At 54.2% G+C, this 22187-nt stretch overlaps 1 protein-coding gene and 7 non-coding genes across 8 annotated transcripts in view; 3 read left to right on the forward strand and 5 right to left on the reverse strand.

Moving 5' to 3' along the window:
* LOC142826104 (uncharacterized) overlaps nt 1-22187 on the forward strand; it is a 284204-nt gene that overhangs the window by 176040 nt on the left and 85977 nt on the right.
* Nucleotides 2493-2601, reverse strand: TRNAL-CAA (transfer RNA leucine (anticodon CAA)). Its single transcript has 2 exons — nt 2564-2601; nt 2493-2538 (listed from the first exon to the last, which is right to left on the reverse strand). It is a non-coding gene; the product is annotated as a tRNA-Leu (tRNA).
* On the reverse strand, nt 4916-4987 carry TRNAE-UUC (transfer RNA glutamic acid (anticodon UUC)). Its single transcript has one exon. It is a non-coding gene; the product is annotated as a tRNA-Glu (tRNA).
* On the reverse strand, nt 8007-8088 carry TRNAS-UGA (transfer RNA serine (anticodon UGA)). The gene has a single exon. It is a non-coding gene; the product is annotated as a tRNA-Ser (tRNA).
* TRNAE-UUC (transfer RNA glutamic acid (anticodon UUC)) lies at nt 12315-12386 on the reverse strand. The gene has a single exon. It is a non-coding gene; the product is annotated as a tRNA-Glu (tRNA).
* TRNAC-GCA (transfer RNA cysteine (anticodon GCA)) lies at nt 14503-14574 on the forward strand. The gene has a single exon. It is a non-coding gene; the product is annotated as a tRNA-Cys (tRNA).
* TRNAR-UCG (transfer RNA arginine (anticodon UCG)) lies at nt 20350-20422 on the forward strand. Its single transcript has one exon. It is a non-coding gene; the product is annotated as a tRNA-Arg (tRNA).
* Nucleotides 21033-21106, reverse strand: TRNAT-UGU (transfer RNA threonine (anticodon UGU)). The gene has a single exon. It is a non-coding gene; the product is annotated as a tRNA-Ile (tRNA).

Raw genomic sequence — 22187 nt, forward strand, 5'->3', positions numbered from 1 at the left:
TGACAGGTGAACCCCACCCCTGCTGAGCAGCCCTTCCTGCAACGGCATCCCATGGGCAAGGAAGCCAAAGCCCCCTGCCCACGGAGCTGTAGCTTTCTGTGCCCAGGAGGCCAGAAACTGCCTGGACTCCATGGCTGGAGGGAAGTGGGGAACGGCTGCACTTTGGGAGTCAAAAGTGTTGTCTGGAAACATAAAGAACCATTTTAAAGAAACTGTGGAAGAGGGCACCATGGCTTAGTTGGCTAAAGCACTTTTCCTGAACCAGTGGTACCATGGGTGGCCAGAGGAGACCTCTTCTGTGTCCCAGAAGGGCTTAAGTAAATGTGAGCAAAAGCTGCAACAAGGCACCAATGGTAACTGAACTCAGGAGCTGCTGTTTATTAGCCAAGTGCTTTAGCCAGCTAAGCCACGGTGCCCTACTCAGACCCACCTCTAAACTGTTCTATGTACGGTCCCAGACAACACCATTGTCTCGCAAAGTTCGGCCATTCCCCATTTCCCTTCTGCCTTCCCACCCTGGCGGTGTCTGGCTCCCTGGGCACAGAAGGCGACAGCTCAGTGGGCAGAGGCTCTAACATGCACATCTCCCCCAGCCGCTGGGACTGTAGAGTTGCCTTTGAGGTTCTACAGGGCTGGGGGAGGGAGAAATGGAGCAAACTTTGATTCTCTGGCTTGTAAACCCCTTGGCCTCAGGGTTTAGGTTGGAGTCCCCAGGTGGGGGCCCGGCCTCCTTCAGTTTGGTCCCTTCCTGAGGGCACAAAACTGACAACAGAGAATTCCTTTGCCCTGCAGCAATCTCTGTTGGCCAAAGGGTTAGCAACCGAATATTTGCCCAAGTTTAAGTGCAGCAGAAAATACTGTTCAGTGTGTTTCTGTGGTGTAGGGTTTATCACATTTGCTTAACATGCAAAAGGTCCCTGGTTCAAAGCCAGGCAGAAACACAGCATCTTCTATTATTGCACTTCCCCTGGGTGCCCACAAGGCAGTTCTAAGGCCTGCCTCCTGGTGCAGGGATGGGTGGCCTGTGTGCTGGCTTTCAGGAGCATGTGGGAGACAGCTCAGCAGGTTAGGCTGAGATAGGAGGATGCAGGGCTGGGGCTGAGACGTCTCAGCGGTACCTTATCTGGGACCAGGTCATTGCAGCCACACAGTCCAGGACCCACCCTGGAAGTGCCAATGCTGTGCACCTTCAGGGCAGTGTGGCTGTGGCCTTTGGTGCAAGTGGACACAAAGCCACATAATGTCCTGCCTCATGCCCAGACCCCAGCCACCCCGTTCCCCTTGCTTTCTTCCCCCCCAGCTCACCCAGCACCCCCAGCTTCCTTTGACACCCTCCCTTCTTCCTGCTCCCCCACCCTGATCCTTCATCCACGTTCCTTCTCCACCCTTTCTCCTGGCCACACACGGCTCCTTGGCACTTCTCAAGCCAGGCCCTGCAAGGAGCCACCAGGGCAGGAACCAGCCCTTGGAGCTTGGCTTGCACCGGAACTGGTAGTTTCCCACCACATCTCACCTGAGAAGAGGTGACTTGTTCCCCTTCCTTCTGATCTTACGTCTCCGCTCCCTTCAAAGGTCTCTGCTGCTCGGGACCCGCCTCCTCAGGGCGCTGCCCCTCTGCCACTGGGCTGGGAGTGGGAGACTGCACAGTCTCTGCACTTGGGCTGAGAAGTCTCACGGGGACTCGTCTGTGGATGGCGTTAGTCAACCCAATGGCCAGCCGGATCCATTCCGTAGCGCTGCCTGAGAGGGAGCTTTACAAGTGCCCAGTGTCCATTGGTATTTTCTGGGGCTCTGTGTAGCGGATTGGGCTTGGCCATCTTCTCCACGGGAAATGCCTCTTCTTTGGAACAGCAGCTCCCAGGAGTTCATGGAACTTCTTCTTCTCAGCTTGGGAAAGGGATGACTAAGGGGTGATGGGAAAGATATTTGTGCTGTGAAAACAGCAGGCCCCCCAGGGAAACTGGTAAATAATCCCAGTGCCCAGGCCTGATGTTACCTACCCCCACACAATTCACACAGCAAACCTGGCTTCCAGAGCACAGGGGGAGTCTGTGGGCTCATTGCTGGGCCGTGGGGTAAAGCAGGAAACCAGCCTCCTCCTGTGGGGCCTGTGAGTGTTGCTGAATCTGGGCCCCTGCACCTGGGGAAAGGCAAACGAAAGGTCTGGGGGCCACACAGAGACCCCGCTGGGCTGAGCAGGAAGTGGCTGGGACTTTGCTTTGTCTTTGCCTGTGGGCTTGTCTGTCTGCAGCCTGGAAACCTCCTGGCTCCTCAGACCACAGGTCTGAATGGAGCGTTACAGACATTGGAATAATGAAATTTCTGTGTAGACACTCCCATTGTTATTGCAGTATAATGGCCGTTATGCCCAAGGAACCCTGCTGTGTAGATGCAGCCTCAGAAAAATGCTTTCATGAGCATGTGGGAGGAGCAAGGGCTCCTACAATGTCAGGAGAAATGAGGTCACCTCTCTAGACATGAAAGAGACGATGTGTTAGGAGTGGGATTTGAACCCACACCTCCATTTGGAGACCAGAACACCTAACTAAGGGAAAGACAAGTCCTTGAGTCTGGCGCCTTAGACCACTCAGCCATCCTAACTACCATGCAGCTACCTCCAATGGCAGTTTTCTTACATGTGTGAGTTGCTCGGGGAGGCGGCGGGAGCACCTCTCTTTCCCCACCTAACAGCTGCTCTACAGCACAGCTGGGTTTATCCCCACTCACCCTCATCTACCGTTGTGAGGTGTTTTGCAGGGAGCTGACAAGAAAGAGAAGAGGAGAAAACTCTGGCCGGTAGAACTGAGGCTTGGGATTCTCCTGTGCCAGGGAGTCTGTGTCAGTGCGCCTGGGGATCCTGAGCTGGGTGTCTCCTGGGCTTGTTGGCTCCAGACCAGGGGTGTCTCTTCTGCAGGGCGATGCTTGTTCCCGGGGCTAACGCTTATCCCTGAGACACACTTTGTGCAGGGACCATTGGTCTTTCTGCCACAGTACGTGTCTGGGATGTGGGAGTGAGGAACTTGCCTCAAATAGACACGTATCCCCCCCCCCCCCGCAGGGTTCTGCTTGAGACCCCGGAGCCCTGGCTTTGACTGGTGCCTGGCACGTGGGGAATTAGATCTAGAGGGAGATTTCTAGAGCCCCACAACAGCTGCTGCTCACATGCAGATGTGCACATCTGTCTGGGGTTATTGGGCACCCGGCCTGCTTCCTGTCCCTGCCAACCTGGGCAAAGCGGCATCACTGGCTCAGGGGTTCCTCTCCTCAGTGCACTGCAGAGAAAGCCCTTGTGTGTTAAAGGGCCTCAGGGATCCCAGAGCAGAGGGAGCTGGGAATCTAGTCCCATTGATCCCCTCAACACACACACACAGTCCCAGCCCCAAGCACCCTCACATCCCTAATCCTGTGCCCTGACTCCCACATCCTCACCCCTGCCCTGAGCCCCACCCCCCACTGACACGCTCCCCAAGTACCTACCTTGAGTCTCCCACACTCCACTCCACACTGTAATTTCTTACAGGTACTGTCCTATCACAACCCCTCCCCCAACTTCCTGCCTTGAGCCTTCCCCAGCCCAAGGGGTGGTGCCCAATAGAACAGTCCCTGTAAGAAATGTGTCACTTTCACCCCTGGGAGCAGCTCAGCCAGGCAAAGGGGCTGCCTGGGGCAGGACATTAGCCCTGGAGGGCAGGGGTGGGTGTGGCAGTGACATCACAAGGGCCTTTTGCAGCCCCTCAGCTTATTGGCTAACGGAGGTTGAGAGCCTGTGTGGGGGCAGGGAAGTAGCTGCCTGAGAAATGTGCTGGGCTGCTGGCCGGGAGTGAGCCAGGTAAGTCTCCCAGCCAGAGCCTGCCTCTGGCACCCCAGCCCCTCCCTTCCCCCACCCACTGGTACCCCACGTAAACCAAACCCTCTGCCCCCGTCCTGAACCCTCACCCCTTCCAGATCCTGCACCCCAATCCTCTGCCCCAGGTCACAACCCAACCTCCTGCAATTGTTCCTGCACCCCAGTCCTCTGCCCCAAGCTCCTGTCTGCACCAACCTGCATCCCAGACCCCCTCCTCTTCCATTAATAGCATGGAAAAGTGAAGCCCTGGGAGTGGTTCCACATCAAAAGTCATTGCCCACCCCTGCCCTAAGCTGTGCAGCAGCCCAGCCCCAAAGCTACCATGTCTCCCCAGAGCCCTTAGGCTGACACCGGGGAGGCCTGAGTCCAGGTAGTGCCCAGCACAGGGAGAGGGAAGAGCTGGGACGTGGGGGTGGGGCCGGGGGCTGTTCTGAAAGGCTGCAGGCGCCGTTAGACCCTTTTCTCCTTCCCTGTCTCACCCCAGCGCTGAGCAACACTCAGTGTCGGTCTGAGCATCCGTCCTGCTCTGGGACGTGTCTCTGTGGCAGGAACCTGCCCAGGCGGCTCTCGCAGGGAGGCCCCTCCCTGGCAGCACCGAGCAGTGAGAGCTGAGTGAAGTGGGGGAGGCAGGACCAGGGGGAGAAGGCTCCATGACTGTGTGAGAGGGAGGCTCTGCCCTGGCCAGTGGGGAATCGTTGCCTCTCCGAGGGGCCCAGGCCTGGTGGGTCATTTCCCCAGGTTACTGAGTGGGGGCTGGAGCCAGTTCTGGGTTGTCTCCTTCAACAACCAAACTGAACCAATGGATCTTGTGCCGACCTGACACTGCGCTGGGCTAGTGCTGTGTGTGCCACAGAGCTTCCTGCAGGGCTGCCCACATGGGAGAGGGGAGGGGCAGTTTGAGTCACCAGCTCTGCCCCTTCTGAAGGGCTTGTGAAAATGGCAGGTGCTGTCTTGGCAGTGAGGGAGAGGTGGGAAAGGGGCCCTGAGTGAACCTCTTGGGTCACAGCTGCTGTAACAATGAGGTAAGATGAATGAGTGGGCAGTTATCATGTGAGAATTGAGGCTGATTTCCCTGACTGGGAATTGAACCCAGGCCTCAGCAGTGAAAGTGCTGAATCCTAACCACTAGACCATCAGGGACACATGAAGAGGCCTTTTCCCTTACCTACATTGGTATTTCACAGGAAATTTTTTGTCCCCTTCAGGACATGGGTCCATTTTCCATTGCCCAGAGGGGACAAGAACAGAAACCAAACAGAACATCAAAGCAGCCAGACTGGGCCATGCCAGTTGCCCAACTAGCCCAGGATCCTGTCTCACAACAGCAGCCAATTCCATTGCCCAGTGGAAATCCTCAGGACAGACAATTGTTAAGTGATCCCTCCTGTCACCCATTCCCAGTTTCTACAATATACCAGGTAGGGACACCTTCCCTGTCCATCCTGGTTAAATGCCATAAAACTCTGTCCCATTGTCCCTTAGTTGTTCCCTTCCCAAGCTGAGAAGAAGAAGTTCCATGAACTCCTGGGAGCTGCTGTTCCAAAGAAGAGGCATTTCCCGTGGAAAAGATGGCCAAGACCAATCCCCTACACAGAGCCCCAGAAAATACCAACGGCCACTGGGCACTTGTAAAGCTCCCTCTCGGGCAGCGCTACAGAATGGATCCGGCTGGCCATCGGGCTGACTAACGCCATCAACAGACGAGTCCCAGTGAGACTTCTCAGCCCAAGTGCAGAGACTGTGGAGTCTCCCACTCCCAGCCCAGTGGCAGAGGGGCAGCGCCCTGAGGAGGCGGGTCCCGAGGCAGCGGAGACCTTTGAAGGGAACGGAGACGTAAGGTAAGAAGGAAAGAGAACAAGTCACCTCTTCCCAGGTGAGATGTGGTGGGAAACTACCAGATCCGGTGCAAGCCCAGCTCCAAGGGCTGGTTCCTCCTTGCAGGGCCCAGCTTCAGAAGCGCCAAGCAGTGCTGTGCATGCGCATGTCCAGAAAGAACATGGATGAAGGAGCAGGAACAAGGGAGGGTGTCAAAGCAAGCTCCGGGGGGGGGGGGGGGATTGCTGGGGGGCAGGGCAGTGTCTGGGTGGGAGGAAAGGTCTCACGTGACCTTACCTGGGGCCAGGCAGCTAAACAGGAGGGAACCCAACAGCCGGGGTCAGGGGGGGCAGAGGCACTTACTTGTGCCGGGTGAATCCTCTGCTCTGGTGGGAGCAGCAGCACGGTGGGTGGGTGCCAGGGGCAGGGGCTCCCCATTCCCCCTGGGACAGAGGCCCCTGTAGAAGCCCTGTGGGGAGGGGGTGGGGCAGGCTGTGCTGGAAGAGGCTGGGGGTGGGCAGCTGAGTGGGGTGGGGATTGAAGAACAGGACCCAGAAGCCTGATGCTGAAGCTCACCCTCAGATCAGACCCTGACAGATCCATATAAAGTGTTTCAAAGGCGCTACAGCCCCACAGCCCAGCCTAGGGATGGCTCAGCCAGTGGGTTAGAAGCACCGGGACACAGAGAGACTCAGGAGCTGCTCAGAGACAAGCACTGGCAAGAAGCAGAACAATTCCCCGAGCAGACGATTGGTTCTGGCTCATTTGCTGGGACTTAAGGAGAACAAGGAAGTCCTGAGTCTCCTCCCTGTGACTGGCCTCTGCTCAGCCAATCAGAACTGGGACTAGAACTGGAACACTGTGTCCACACTGGTGGGTTATTGCACAAGAAGGGCCACACTGCCCACTTGCTCTTGTGCAAGAAGTTTTATAGTAAAGTGTAGTAAGAAAGGGCTTCTTGTGCAAGAGCTCTTCTCTTTTCTAGCAGGTGTTAGTCTTCTTGCACAAGAGCTCAGGACAGGGGTTTCTTGCACAAGAGAGTGTCCACACTGCCATGGATGCTCTTGCACAGAAGCACAGCTCACATACAGCAGCATGCATGTGCTCTTGCACAAGAACCTGCTGGTGCAGATATAGCCCATGGGACCTTCAGAGACAAAGTCCAGTCCCCACCCCCACCTCACAGCAGGACTAAACACCATCCAGGTCAGTGTCTCGCCAAAGAAGGAAAGCTATCAGGAGTGGGGTTTGAACCCACAGAGACAAATGCCCATTGGATCCTAAGTCCAACACCTTAACCGCTTGGCCAACCTGGTGGCATTGGGGAAAGTAGACATGAGAAAGTTCTCTCCCCAAACAGCCCAGGGATTCGCTCTCAGAGCATCTGCCCATCCCATCCCTGTACCAGGGCTTCCCACCAAGAGGGTGAGAGAGCCACCCCCTCCCCCCCAGTGAGGAGGGAAGCAGGGAAAAGGGAAACCAAACAAGACAAAACCCAACATCCCCAGGGATTCCGAGGGACAAAAGCCTGGTGGGGAAAATACCCCCCCCCCCCTTCACCCAGTGTTTTCCCTGCCTTGCATTCGGCCAGCCCCCAGGGATCAGGCCAGTGTTTCCAGCCTTTGTGTTTATACCATCGACAGACAAACCATTCACAAACCTTTGCCAGACCAGTAGGAATAAGAGATCCTCCGGAAAAGGGCTTTATTCCGGAGGATCGCGCCAGTCTAGACATTCTTTTCCGGCTTTTCCCCAACCCGGAAAAAAAGCGGCGGACATGTTTATTTAAATCTCGCGGGATATATTTAAATCCCCCGCGGATTTCCTATTCTGACTTGCCTGCTTTGCATGCCTATTCTGTCTTATGTGGCCAGTCTAGACGTAGCCCCCATGTTCAAACAGCTGCCCTGTCAATGTACCTGAAAGTCACAAGGATCAATGATCTGTGTGAAAGGCAGGTGGCCAGTAATTAGAGCCCCATGTATGTTATGTGCACAAAGGAAGGTAGGAATGTGCACCGGGTAGTCTGATAACAGTGTTTAGTGAAAAGTAATAGGTGTAACGGCATTGCGCAAGAGGGTTATTCTTGTGCAAGAAGGGTCAGTGTAGAAGCTCCTTCTTGTGCAAGAGTCTCTTTGGAAAAAAATGGTGGCTCATTAGCTATGCAAATGAGGCTCATCAATATTCCACACTTAGCCTCATTTGCATATTACTCATGCAAGGAGCTGCAAGTGTAGACATAGCCCAGGTGTCCCTTCTGATGGGACAGGCACGTTCTTCTCAGGGGTCTCAGAGTTTGGGTATCTTGCTGGCCTAGGAAGGGGTGTGGTCAAAACACAGGCCTCGCTGTGAGCAGGATTTGAACCTGCACAGGGAAACCTTAGTGGATTTCAAGTCCAACGCCTTAACCACTCGGCCATCACAGCTCTGTGTGCTAGTAACTCAGGGAAACTGGTAAATAATCTCAGTGCCCAGGCCTGACATCACCTGCCACAGAATTCACACAGCAAACCATTTCAACCATCATGCAGAGGGGTCCTGGCTGCTCTGGTCTGAGGCTGCCACGGAGGTAAGTTCTGCTTCCAGGTCTTCCCTCCTTCTTCTTGGTCTTCTTCCTTCCTTTCCCTTTCCCTCCTTCTTCCTCTTCTCTTTTCCCCTTTTCCTTCTTCTCCCTGGTCTCCTTCTTGGACCCAGTTTATATAGTGAAAATTTAGTCCTGTTTAACCAATTATTTTAGTATAATTTTACTAACCAAAGATAACATACTATTATGATTTACCTAACCAATCATACTTCACCGCCTTTGTTGATTTTCCCCCAGCAAAATTAATGATACAGCAGACAGAAACAGTTACAAACCAGGCAGTGATCACACAGACAAACAATAGGAAAGTGAGGATGATAATCAAAGAATGCCGACTGCACAAACACAACTATTGCTAAGCAGTTTTTTGCCAGACAAATGCTGTTAACTAAGTTTTCTCCACCCACCCTGAGATCTGTTTTTTACTTGTCGACAGTGGGTGTCATTAGGATCCAACCCCCTTCTCACAGCCTAGCATGACCCTATTGAAATGCCATTTAGATGGAATGCAAGCCCTGGCTCAACAGTTAATTGCTGCCACTCTGCCTGCAGAAGGTTTTAGTTTATATCTGCTGAATAGCTAGAGGCTTCCTATGGATCCATATTGTTACAGAACCTTTCCAAGTATAAGATACCAGGGCCCACAAGCACAGTCAACACAACTGCAAAGGGACTCAGAGGCCTTAGCTTTTAGGTCACACAGTCTTGGCCTATTGAAGGATGGACATTTTGAAGTGTGTAAGAAGGGAGTCGTCTAGCTAGCCCCTCCCCCCCCTTTGTTTTGCCAAAGCCGGTTGGGTTGGGTGGGGCTGATAATGGGGAGGCAGAGCCCTGTGTCTGTCTCAGGGCGTCCCAGGGATGCTCCTTGCAGCTCAGGAGAAGAAGGGGGCTCTGGGCGGAAGGAAAACAAGCAAAGCTGGTCCCAGTGGGCATGAGCTGCGGCTCCAGTTCAGCCTAATTGAGTCACTGCTGGCTCCTGTAGGTACCATGGTGTAAGGGGCAGCACTTAGGACTCTGAATCCTGTGAGCTGAGTTCAAATCTCAGTGGGACTTGCTGGGGCTGGGCTGGTTACTGCAAAACCCTCCCACTCTATGAGCTTTGGGCTCCTTGTTTACAGGCTCCCCAGAGAAAGAGTTCTGTGCCTCCTGCTGGGTGTCAGATGCCCCCTGGAGCTCAGTCTGATGCTATGGTCTGCCTGGCTGAGATGGGCTGGGCCCTAAAACTTAACCTGCCTGGAGCTGGCTGCTTTCTCTTGTGTGGTCCCCAGCAGCTGCCAGGCTCTGCCTCTTGCTCCCCTGGCACTAACAGGCACCCCCCTCTAAACACTTTTCTAAATTGGTCTTTCTTGTCTCTCTCTCGGCATTTTTCTCCTCAGCAGCACACAAGAGAAAAGCTGTTGCTAGTGGCCCTGCAAGGCAAGATGAGCTTTGCCTGCCCCCCTCAGCCTGACTCGCTACTTGGCCCCATTCCTGCCTCTCTTCACAGGCTGACCCACTGGCTGAAAGGGGCTGCGGCTGCTGCTGACAGGGAAGAGGCTGGGAGGCAAGGTGCTGGCAGCAAGAGATTCTGACGACCTCTTTGCCCTGGGTCTCAGCGCGCCATGCCGGCCGCCAGCCACCATGACCAAACCTCAAACCAGCTGGGGTAGTGAGCCACATCACAGTGAGTCGCTAGTGGACCTGTCAGAGAGGATCCCTCAGCAGCTGCAGAAACATCCCGTCAGCTGCTGGAGGTGCCTTTCTGAAAGGGCCATTTGTGAGCGCAACTCTCGAAGGCTGGCTAGCTCAGTTGGTTAGCGTGTGGTGCTAATAATGCCAAGGTCACAGGTTCAAGTGCCATATTAGCCACACTGTTGTTTGTTGTGGTGACTACTTCTGTCCCTGTCAAACACATGCTTTAGAGTGTGGCGCTAATAGCGCCAAGGTCATGGGTTCAAACCCCATGCTGGCCACAGGGGTGTTTGGTTTGGTGACTTCCCTTCCTTTAGCTGCCTGCTATGGATAGAGAAGCAGAAACAGGCAAAAGGCTGAGAGCTTTGCAGGACTCAGGCCAGAGAATTGGTAGGAGGAGGCTCCAGCCTGCACAGACCCAGTAGCTAAAAGGGCCTTGACCTGGCTGGCTTTCTCCAAGAGTAGGCAAAACTCTTCTCTTCCCTCCATTGTCCCCAATGGGGTGACCTGATGTCCAAATTCCTGCTGCTGCAGTGGCTGCCCCAAGGCTCCGTATGTCCAGGAGACTGGGACCCTGTGCCCAGCCCACAGAGCTGCTGCCAACCACTGGTCACCTGCTTCAGTAGCCCAGCAGCCCCTCCCCCGAACCTGCTCCTGCTCAAGGCCCCCCTGAACCCACCCAGGCTCCTGCTCCTCTGACTTCTGCACTAGCCAGCCCACATCTCAGTGAGTCGCCCGTGGCCCCATCAGAGACGAGCTCGTGGCAGCGGCAGAGACGTCCCTGCAGCTGCCTGTGGGGTCTTTCCCAAAGGGCCCCTCGTGGGCTGCTGGCTCAGCTGTTTAGAGCTTGATGCTAATAACACCCAGGACGTGGGTGCAAGCCCCATGCTGGCCACAGGGGTGTCTGGTTTGGTGACTTGCCTTTGTGTAGCTGCCTGCTATGGACAGGGAAGGAGAAAAAAGCCCTGAGAGGTGAAGCAGCGGGAGGGAAGCGAGGAGCAGAGTGTCAGCTGCCAGCCGAGAGTCACAGGTGCCCTCTGCCTCCTGGGACCGCCCCTCCCTGAGCCGCCAGCCCCCTGTCTCTCACCGTGCGCCCCTTGGGGAGTCCACGCACTCTCCCATTACCTGGCGGTGACAGAAGCGATGGAGACAGGCCCCAGGGAGCAGAGTTTCCCCCCTGGGAAAGTGCCGGCTACACAGGGGAGAGGCAGCGGCTCCCTCCACATGGTCTCCAGCCGGCTCCCTGGGGGTGGGGCCTTGGCTGCTTCCTTGCTGGCCTAACAAGAGATCTCTTTGCCCCGCCTCCATGAACTCCTCACAAAGCTGATTGGCTGGCTGAGAATGCCACTCAAGGGGACAATTGCTCAGCTGCTCCCTGAGTGACAGAGCAGACTGACGGGAGGTGTCAGTGGAGCAGGTCACCAGCCCAGCCCCTGAGCTCAGCTCATGCGGGAGGCAGCCAGGCAGGAGTCAGAGCCGGGCAGGGCCAGGGGTCGGGAAAGGGGCGAGTCAGAGAACAGAGACGGGAGCAGTAAAGAACATCCACAAACCCAGCCTAACTCCTTGGCCGGCTGCCATGCGAACCGCTACTCCATTTGTAGCCAGCCCTCCGTGCTTTCCCCACCCAGCCCCACAGCTCCTTAATGAGCCCTGGCCAGCCTTAGGCTGTCACTGGGGAGGCCTGAGTCAAGACAGTTCCCAGCAGAACCCAGCAAAGGTGGAGGGAAAGGCTGGTACGTGGGGGTGGGGCCGGGGGCTGTTCTGAAAGGCTGCAGGCGCCGTTAGACCCTTTTGTCCTTCCCTGTCTCACCCCAGCGCTGAGCAACACTCAGTGTCGGTCTGAGCATCCGTCCTGCTCTGGGACGTGTCTCTGTGGCAGGAACCTGCCCACGCGGCTCTCGCAGTGAGGCCCCTCCCTGGCAGCACCGAGCAGTGAGAGCTGAGTGAAGGGGGAGGCAGGACCAGGGGGAGAAGGCTCCATGACTGTGTCAGAGGGAGGCTCTGCCCTGGCCAGTGGGGAATCGTTGCCTCTCCGAGGGGCCCAGGCCTGGTGGGTCATTTCCCCAGGTTACTGAGTGGGGGCTGGAGCCAGTTCTGGGTTGTCGCCTTCAACAACCAAACTGAACCAATGGATCTTGTGCCGACCTGACACTGCGCTGGGCTAGTGCTGTGTGTGCCACAGAGCTTCCTGCAGGGCTGCCCACATGGGAGAGGGGAGGGGCAGTTTGAGTCACCAGCTCTGTCCCTTCTGAAGGGCTTGTGAAAATGGCAGGTGCTGTCTTGGCAGTGAGGGAGAGGTGGGAAAGGGGCCCTGAGTGAACCTCTCGGGTCACAGCTGCTGTAACAATGAGGTAAGATGAATGAGCAGGCAGTTGTCATATGAAAACTGAGGCTGGTTTCCCTGACTGGGAATTGAACCCAGGCCTCAGCAGTGAAAGTGCTGAATACTAACCACTAGACCGTCAGGGACACCTGCACATGGGGTCTTTCCTTACCTGCACTAGCCTCTCACAGGCCACTTTCTGTCCCCTTTGGTATGTGGGTTTGTTCTCTATTGCCCAGAGGGGACAAGAACAGAAACCAAACAGAACATCAGAACAGCCAGACTGGGCCATGCCACTTGCCCAACTAGCCCAGGATCCTGTCTCACAACAGCAGCCAATTTCATTGCCCAGTGGGAATCCTCGGGACAGACAATTGTTAAGTGATCCCTCTTGTTGCCCATTCCTAGCTTCTAGAATACACCAGCTAGGGACACCTGCCCTGTCCATCCTGGTTAAATGCCACTGATTGACCTTCCCTGCATTAAATTATCGAGTTCTGTTTTGGACCTTCATGTAGATTTCACCTTCACAACATCCTGTGGCAAGGAGTTCCACTGGGTGCAAAAATGCTTCTTTTTAATTTATTTTTAATTTGGCTACTTACCAGTTTCATTCTGTCACCCAAGATCTTGAGTTGGAGAAAAAAAATTCTTCTTGCTTTCTGCACCCCTGTCATTATTACATGAAACTCTGTCCCATCGCCTCTGAGTCTAGACTACACCTAGACTGTGCTCTCCCCAACATCCCCTCCTGCAGAAAAAATGCAAATCTGCTGATCCTTTTTGAGGAAGAGATTTTTCCGATATTTGGCCCCGTGTAGCCCACCCGTGGTGGGTGGGGCAGGAAAACTGCTCAGAGCCGGGGGAATTAGCTCCGGTGGCAGAGCCCTCGCTTAGCACGTGAGAGGCAGTGGGACCAATAGCCACATTCCTCAGTGTCTGTGGTGTTCTCCTTCCTTCTTCTCACAGGCAGAGTCGGGGGCTCTGAGCATCCAGAGACCCCTCCCTCTTCCTCCCTGGTCTCTGAAAAACCCCACCCAGTGGGGCACGGAGCTGCTGGGCCTGGTGGAGTGATGGGAGAGGGGCTAGTGCTCCCTTTGCACACGAGAGGTAACAGGATTTACTCCCATCTTCTCCTGCCTTCTCACTGGTGCTGAGGGGCCGGCCCCTTTCCTGCCGCCCCAACTCTTATTCCCACAATGCACTTTGTGCAGGGACCATTGGTCTTTGTGCCAAGGCACGTGGCTGGGAGCAAGGACTCAGGACCCTTCCCCCAATATACAACCCTCCTCCCCACCCAAACCCTCTGTTCAGCTCACACTGTCTGGCTGCCTCCAGCGTGGGCTGAGCAGGTGACCTGCCCTACAGCTGGGAGAGCATCAGGCACCTGAGCACAAGTCTGATCAGTCTGGGGACCAAGCTCCATTGGGCCTCAGACACCCAGCACAGGAGTAAAACTGCCCCTGGGGAACCTCAGCACAAGGAATGTAAAACCCACAGAGCACGAGGAGCTCACAGCAACCAGCCCAGCAGGTCCCACAGAGACTTGAACTCAGATTGCAAGTCCTGCCCCTTACACCATGGGACTTACATATACAGCTTTTGGTGGGGACCTGGGACACTCAGGTCTCAGACTGGCCTCTCCTCTCCTGGCTTCCCACCAACAGCTTCACCTCTCAGGACTCTCTGGCTACGTCTACACGGCACATTGATTTTGGAATAAGCTGGTCTCGAATAGTGATTCCAAAATAGCTTATTTCGAACCAGCACGTCTACACTGCAGGGAAACCTCAGAATAGTCCGAGTCAGGCTCCCCTAATGCAGATGAGCTACTGATTTAGAGCCCTGGGAGAAATAACTTAGAATGGGCCTAGGGATGGGGCATTTTGAAATAGCGGAAGTGGAGCATCTCCACGCGCATTATTCTGAAATAGCTAATTGGGAACAGGCGTTATTCCTCGTAGAGTGAGGTTTGCAGAAGTTGGAATAACCCGTCTGTTACTTCAGATTATTTCCCATTAACGGAATTGCTGCACAGACTTTGGCATTGTTATTCTAAACGGCCATTATTCTAAAATAACTTTTCTGTGTGGACAGAACCTCTGTCCTGACCGAGCTCTGCTGTGTTCAGGACAAATTCCTTGTTAGGGTCCATCATAATCTGGGGTCAGTGAGGGGTCTGTCCCACCTCAGATGTGTCACACAAAAGCCTCTTGTTCCCTGCCCACTGCGTAACATGGGCTGCAGGCATGTGTTTTGTGTGGGGGTATAGCTCAGTGGTAGAGTGTTTGAGTGCAGATCACGTGATCTTTGGTTCAAACCCAAGTGCCCCCTTGGGAAATCTCCCTTCAATAGAAACAGTTACCTCTCCAGTTCTATTGCATCCTGGATTTCTGTTGTATGTGCCTGCTTTAAAAGAATACAAACCCTTAATGTTTTCTGGTACCAATACACATAAACCGGGCAAAATCCGATAGCCATGGGGCAGCTCTCTGGGACAGCAAACATGGACACAAGGCAGGATTCTATCATTCTAGGACCATTTGTTGGTTTTTCATGTGTCACAGCTACAGACTAACAGCCCCCCCCCGAAGGGAGAGACTATGTGGCCCCCAGACCTTTTGTTTGCTGTTGCCCAGATGCAGGGGCTCAGATTCTGCATTGATTGACCTTTTCTGCATTAAATTATCCACTTCTTTTTTGGACATTATAGATTTCACCTTCACAACATCCTCTGGCAAGGAGTTCCACTTGGTGCAAAAATGCTTCCTTTTGGTTTATTTTTAATTTGGTTACTTACCAGTTTCATTCTGTCACTCGGGATCTTGAGTAGGAGAAAAAAATTCTTCTTGCCGAACTTTGCGAGACAATGGTGTTGTCTGGGGCCGTACAGTTGGCCATCGGGCTGACTAACCCATCAACAGACGAGTCCCAGTGAGACTTCTCAGCCCAAGTGCAGAGACTGTGGAATCTCCCGCTTCCAGCCCAGTGGCAGAGGGGCAGCGCCCTGAGGAGGCGGGTCCCGAGGCAGAGGAGAGCTTTGAAGGGAACAGAGATGTAAGGTAAGAAGGAAGGAGAACAAGTCACCTCTTCTCAAGGGAGACGTGGTGGGAAACTGCCGGTTCCGGTGCAAGCCGAGCTCCAAGGGCAGGTTCCTGCCTGGTGGCTCCTTGCAGGGCCTAGCTTGAGAAGCAACAAGGAGCCGTGTGTGACCAGGAGAAAGGGAGCAGAAGGAAGGTGGATGAAGGAGCAAGGTTGGGTGTCTGGCCAGGATAGAGGGAGCAGGAACAAGAGAGGGTGTCAAAGGAAGTTGATGGGATGGCTGGGGTCGGCATGAGGCGGGACGTTATGTGGATTTATGTCCCCTTGCAGCAAAGGGGACTCCCACACTGCCCCAAAGTTGCAAAGCCACAGAAGTGGTACTTCCAGGGTGGGCCCTGGACTGTGGGTACGTCTAGACTACCGCATTTTGTCGACAAAACTTCTGTCGACAAAGAGCGTCCAGACACATTGAGTTCTGTCGACAAAGCAAGCTGCTTTGTCGACAGAACTCCGTAGTCTGGACGCAACGTTACAGGCAATAACACCTTCTGTCGACAGAGTTCTGCCGACAGAAGGTGTTATGCCTCGTAAAATGAGGTATACCAGCGTCGACAAAACTGCTGAGTTCTGTCGACGTTATGTCTACAGAACTCAGCGGTAGTGTAGACGCTGGTATAGTTTTGTTGACAAAAGTCCACTTTTGTCGACAAAACTAGGTAGTCTAGACACACCCTGTGTGTCTGCAGCGACCTGGTCCCAGGCAAGGCACCACTGAGAAGTCTCAGCCCCAGTGCCTCCCATCTCAGCCTAACCTGTTTAGCTGTCTCCCACATGCTCCTGAAAGCCAGCACACATTCCATCCACCAGTGCACCAGAGAACAGGCCCTGTAACTGCCTTGTGAGCATTAAGGGGAACAGCAATAAGACAAGACACCATGTTTGTGTGAGGCTTTGAAGCAGGGACCTGCCGTATGTTAGGCAAATGTGCTAACCACTACACCACACCACAGAAAGATGCTTAATGCCCTCTTCTGCTGCTGCACTTAAACTTGGGCAAATATTCGGTTGCTAACCCTTTGGCCAACAGAGATTGCTGCAGGGCAAAGGAATTCTCTGTTGTCAGTTTTGTGCCCTCAGGAAGAGACCAAACTGAAGGAGGCCGGGCTCCTACCTGGGACTCCAACCTAAACCCTGACACCAAGGGGTTTACAAGCCAGATAATCAAAGTTTGCTGCATTTGTCCCACCCAAAACCCTACAAAGGCAACTCTACAATGCCAGCTGGGGGAGATGTGTATGCTAGAGCTTCTGCCCACTGAGCTATAACCTTCTGTGCCCAGGGAGCCAGACACCGCCAGGGTGGGAAGGCAGGAGGGAAATGGGGAATGGCCGAACTTTGCGAGACAATGGTGTTGTCTGGGGCCGTACAGTAGAACAGTTTACAGGTGGCTCTGAATAGGGCACCATAGCTTAGCTGCCTAAAGCACTTGCCTACTAAACAGGAGATCCTGGGTTAAATTACTGGGAGTGCCTTGTTGCAGCCTTTGCTCACATTTACTTATGCCCTTCTGGGGCACAGAAGAGGCCTCCCCTGGCCACCCATGGAACTGCTGAGGGCCTTTTGAAGAGTTTTTTTTGTTTCTCACTTTTGTGGCCCCTGATTTTTCGGTGGGTCAGTGGCTCCAACCAAAAAAGGTTCCCCACCCCTGCCACACATAAAGCAACACCGAAAATTTTTGTGCTGGCCGTAATGTTTTCCTTTATTTAAAATGAAATTTGATCAACTAACATGAGACAGTTCGAATGCTTAATGTATGTAATAATTTAAATTAAACTGTTCTCCCCAGCTGTAATTATGTCATTAGTGATGAGTGTCCACTAGCAATGGATAGTCCATGCAAAGGTTTGGGGAGGGCAGGGGCTCAGCAAAGGGTTGGGGTCTTGGGGAAGGGACGGGATAGATCCTGGCTTGCCCTGACATTTAAAAGGTGACCTTGAGGGCATGTGGCCCCCTGAGCAGCCTCTGATGTTCCCTGCTTGAGCCCCAGAACCAGCCCTGAGTGACGGGGGCAGAGGGGGAGCAGCTCACACATGCCAAGGGGCTGGTCAGGGGCAGGACATTAGCCCTGGGAGGCAGCAGTGACATCACAAGGGCCTTGTGCAGCACCTCAGCTCATTGGCTGGGAGGCAGTGACCTCACAGAGGGTCCATGGCAACAGCCAGGTGGGACAGGCTGCAGGGCTGGGGCATCTCAGAGACCCCCATGGCCTGGCTGCCTGGAATCTCCTTTGTGAGGTTTCCCCTTGAGGGCAGAAGGGATTGAGGGTCCCAGCTGGGAGTGTCTCTGTGGAGATTTCCCCTTTTCCCAGGCTGCAGTGGGAAGGGCTGGGACAGGCAGGGTTACAGGAGGGGCTGGCACTGAACTGAAGAGAGATCTGGGAGAAGCAAGAGGAAGGGCTACAAACATTCAATGAGGATGGGATTTGAACCCATGCATGCAGAACACAATGGATTAGCAGTCCATCACCTTAACCACCCGGCCACCTCACCTGAGCTGCTGGGATTTGTCACCAATTACCCAAAGCCATCACTGCCAGGAACCTTTGTGCCACTCGCTGGCTGGCCAAGGACACCCAGGGCGGGAAGGTTTTGGCTTTTCACAATGTTCCCTGGGCTGTTGTACAAAGCTCAGTGCTGGTAACAAACCCAAACACCCCCTGGCTACTTCTACCCCTCAGGCTTCTTACACAAGAACTGTTTTGTGCAAGAGTTCTTGCACAAAATATTTTGTGCAATAGCATGTCCACACTGCCATGTGCTTTTGCGCAAGAATGTCCGTGGCAGTGTGCACACTCTCTTGTGCAAGAAATCTCTGATGGCCATTTTAGCCAGAGGGATTTCTTGCACAAAAAAACCCTGTTGCACATTCATACTACCTTCTTGTGCACGAGTTCTTGCACAAGAGAGTTTATTCCTCATGGGGAGAGGAATAACTCTTGCCCAGCAAGCCCTCTTTTCCTACATTTTGCCATAAATTTAATTGCTCAAGAACGCGCATGCAGTGTAGATGTTCCTCAAGTTTTTGCACAAGAACGGCCATTCTTGAGCAAGAAGCCTGCAGTGTAGAGGAAGCCCCTAGGTGCCCAGAGAGGGGCTGTCTAGTCACAGTCTGGCTCGGCGCGCGCTCTGCAATGGGAAGACGTCCACGGAGCAGGCTCTGGGGGGCCCAGCATCCAGAGGAGCGTTTCCGATATGAGTGTTTACTGACAGTGTCCATCTCTCGTCTGATTTCACAGTGTGGTGAGACACTGGCACCCACAGCAGCATGGATGGGGTGGCTGGAGGGAGTGGCTGGCTGGCAGGTGGGCGGCCGGTAGAAGCAGTAGCTAGTGGCCAAGGGAGTGGGTGAGCCTCATTTGCATATCTAATGAGCTTCTATTGTTGTGGAAGAGGCTCTTGTACCAGAAAGTTTGTTGGACTTCTAATCGTTAGTGCTCAACATGTGTCAGTCATTCAAAGGTTTTGGGTTCAAATCCTGCCAGTGTCACTTTAGCTGCTTCCTCATTTCCAGAGCAGCTTTTTCAGAACAGGAAATCCTTAGGCTGACAGCAGGATGGGCTTTAGTCCAGACAGTTCCCAGGAGACCCCAGCGAGGGGGGAGGCAAGGGCTGCTCTGAAAGGCTGCAGGTGCCACCAGACCCTTTTGTCCCTCCATGTCACCTACCAGTGCTGTGCATCACTCAAGCTATGTCTACACTACACTGTTCTTCTGAAGAAGCTAGGTAAATCGTGAACCCTAAGTTTGCATAGCTTTTTCTGGAAGAAGCTTTTCCAACATTTGGCCTGTTTACACTGGGCGAGATGTGGGAAAAAAAACTTTTTTTGTAACATCCCTTCTTCTTCATAAAATGAGGTTCACAGAGGCACTAAAAACGCACGTCTGCTCTTCTGAAAAAAATTCAGCAGCTGTGTTCTCTGGACTAAACCGTTGTCTCTGTAGTGTACAGAGCCCTGATGTAACATCTTATTTCAAGTGTAGGTGCAGCATAGATAGAGGGTTGACTCAGAGTCCTTAGTGCTGCCTCTTAGACCATGGGACCTACACAAGGCACCTGTGACTCAGCTGGGTCAAACTGGAGCCCTGGCCCAGGCCCACTGGGACCAGCTTTGCTTGTTTTCCTTCCACCCAGAGCCCCCTTCTTCTCCTGGGCTGCAAGGAGGCTCCTGGGGGATGCCCTGAGACAGGCACAGGGCTCTGCCTCCCCACAGCCAGCCCCACCCACAGGCTTTGGCAGAACAAGGGGGGGGTCTCTGCTCACCCTACTGAGTCCCACTGAGTTGTTGAGCTTTTGTCCTGCCCCACTCAGCTTGGCCTCCCTCCTCTGCCCCATTCCTGCCTCACTTCCTCCTTGGGCAAGTCACACAAGGGAAGCAGCAGGAGGAGCTGGCCCCATACACCTGCTTCCGAGGGCAGGGGAGGCTGAGACACAAGTGTCCATCAGGTGCCTGGCCTGACCCCTCTGGCTTCCCCAGGCTGCCACCAAGGGGCATTCTCAGCTGATGTCACCCCCCTCTGTTGCATGGGAGTTGGGCTTATCCCAGGCAGGAGGAGCTGCACTTACCCGGGCACCCAGGGGAGCAGCAATAAGAGAAGACCCTGTGTTTGTGCCTGGTTTTGAACCAGGAACCTTTTGCATGTGATAACCACTATACCACAAAAACACACAACTGTTCTTCAGAGAATGGTGCCCGCTGGGCCATTTATGTGCGCCCGGGGAGCAATCTGGGCTGGCTCCACTCCTGGGCGTGTGGCAGGTGCCAGGCCCAGGAACATGGGCGGCCCTGCCCCGGGGTTGTGGCACACGCCGGTGCCAGCCCCGAGAGCGTGGCACATGCTTGGCCCCGCATCCAGGCATGTGGCCCATGAGCGGTCCCCCCCCCCGGACGTGTGGTACGTGAGCGGCCCCGCCCCCAGGCACCCGGCAGCCCCAAAACGTTGGGGACCACTGGACTAGGGAGACTTTTCCCTACCCACACATTGCAAGAAGTCCAATCTTCTGTAAGTCAAGACTGTGTGGCCTAATGGATAAGGCGTCTGACTTCGGATCAGAAGATGGAGGGTTCGAGTCCCTTCACAGTTGCATTTACCTTCCTTTGTCTGTGCTCATGGATCCTGATGTTGCTACCCTGGAAATGTGCTGGGTGACCATGTGGTTTTCCTATAACCCCATTGGAAGGCCTGTAGCTGTTCAGTAAGTCTAAACTATGGGGGGGGGGGTGTTACTGGCTGGTGAAAGCAGGGCTGGTGGTGCCAGGAAAAAAGCGCAGGGAGGGGGAGAGAATGAGCCAGCAGGGGGGGGGCTGATCAGGGTGTGCACAGATCCTGAGTAAAAAGGTAAAAGCAGTGTTAGAAAGAAGGAAACCAAAAGAAAGAAACACCTGATGCCCACATATCCTCACTCTATATGGCTGCAGAGGTTGCTCTCTAGGTGCTAACACCCTGCAGGGAATCAAAAGGGCACTTGGCGCTGGCTCTCCTATCCCAGCAATTGCAGTCAGAGCCCTGCCTTGCCGGTGCCAGGCACAGCAGCCTCTGCATTCACTCCAGGCTTGTGGTTTCCTTCTTCCCAACACTCCTCCCCAATCAGCCTTTTCCTGAACCAGCAGTTCCATGGGTGGCCAGGGGAGGCCTCTTCTGTGTTCCAGAAGGGCATAAGTAAATGTGAGCAAAGGTTACAACAAGGCACAACAAGGCACCACTGGGAGTTGAACCCAGGATCTCCTGTTTATAAGGCAGGTGCTTTAGCCAGCTAAGCCATGGTGCCCACCTCCAAACTCTCTTTAAAATGGCTCTTTATGTTTCCAGACAACTCTTTTGACTCCCAAAGTGCAGCCATTCCCCACTTCCCTCCAGCCATCGAGCCCAGGTGGTATCTGGAACCCTGGGCACAGAAAGCTACAGCTCTGTGGGCAGGGGGCTTTGGCTTCCTTGCCCATGGGATGCTGTTGCAGGAAGGGCTGCTCAGCAGGGACGGGGTTCACCTGTGGAGGAAGGGAAGAGTATTTGGGTGCAGACTGGCTAACCTAGTGAGGAGGCTTTAAACTAGGTTTGATGGGGGCAGGTGCCCAAAGCCCACAGGTAAGTGAACAACATGGACACCTGGGGGATGGGCCAGAAATGGGAGGGAGCAGGGGCTGTAACTGCAGAGATAAAGGAGGGACAAGGGACCACTGGGAAGCAAAATCTAATCTGTGTCTTAGATGCTGGTACAGACACACAGGACTATGGGTAATGAGCAGGAAGAAGTTGGTATCACAGGGGCTTGGTGGGATAATACAGGACTGGAATTTTCACACAGAAGGGTTCAGATTGTTCAGGAAAGGTAGGCAGGAAAAAAGGGAGGAGGAGTTTCCTTCGATATGAAACATGCGAACACTTGGCCTGAGGCGGAGATGGACACACACTCAGCCTCACCCACAGCTGGGAGGCAGTTTGCAGGGAGCTGAAAAGAAACAGAAGAGGGGAAACTGGAGCCTGGCAGAACCAAGTCTTGGGATTCTTCTGTGTCCAGATGTGCTAAGCAGCTGGCAACCAAGCTCCCAAGGGCTGGTCTGTTCCTGCCCTCCCCTGGCAGGCGAATCCCCTCCACTGGGTGTTACAGGCTGGACTTTGCCTGCCTGACGTTTAGCCTGGGAACTGCTCCCTGTGAGGCAAACGGGACACCCCATGCACTGCGGAAACCAGCCCGTTGCCTTATGGGAAGAGGGAAGGAGCCCCTGGAAGCACTTAGCCCCTGGCTCACTCTGTGTGTGATAAAAAGGAGCAAATGACTATCACTGGAGAATGTGGGTATCGATCCCACTGCCTCTCACATGCAAAGCAAGCGCTCTACCACTTGAGCTAAT

This window comes from Pelodiscus sinensis, chromosome 25 (assembly GCF_052426305.1).
Source record: "Pelodiscus sinensis isolate ZL-2025 chromosome 25, ASM5242630v1, whole genome shotgun sequence".
NCBI lineage: Eukaryota > Metazoa > Chordata > Testudines > Trionychidae > Pelodiscus > Pelodiscus sinensis.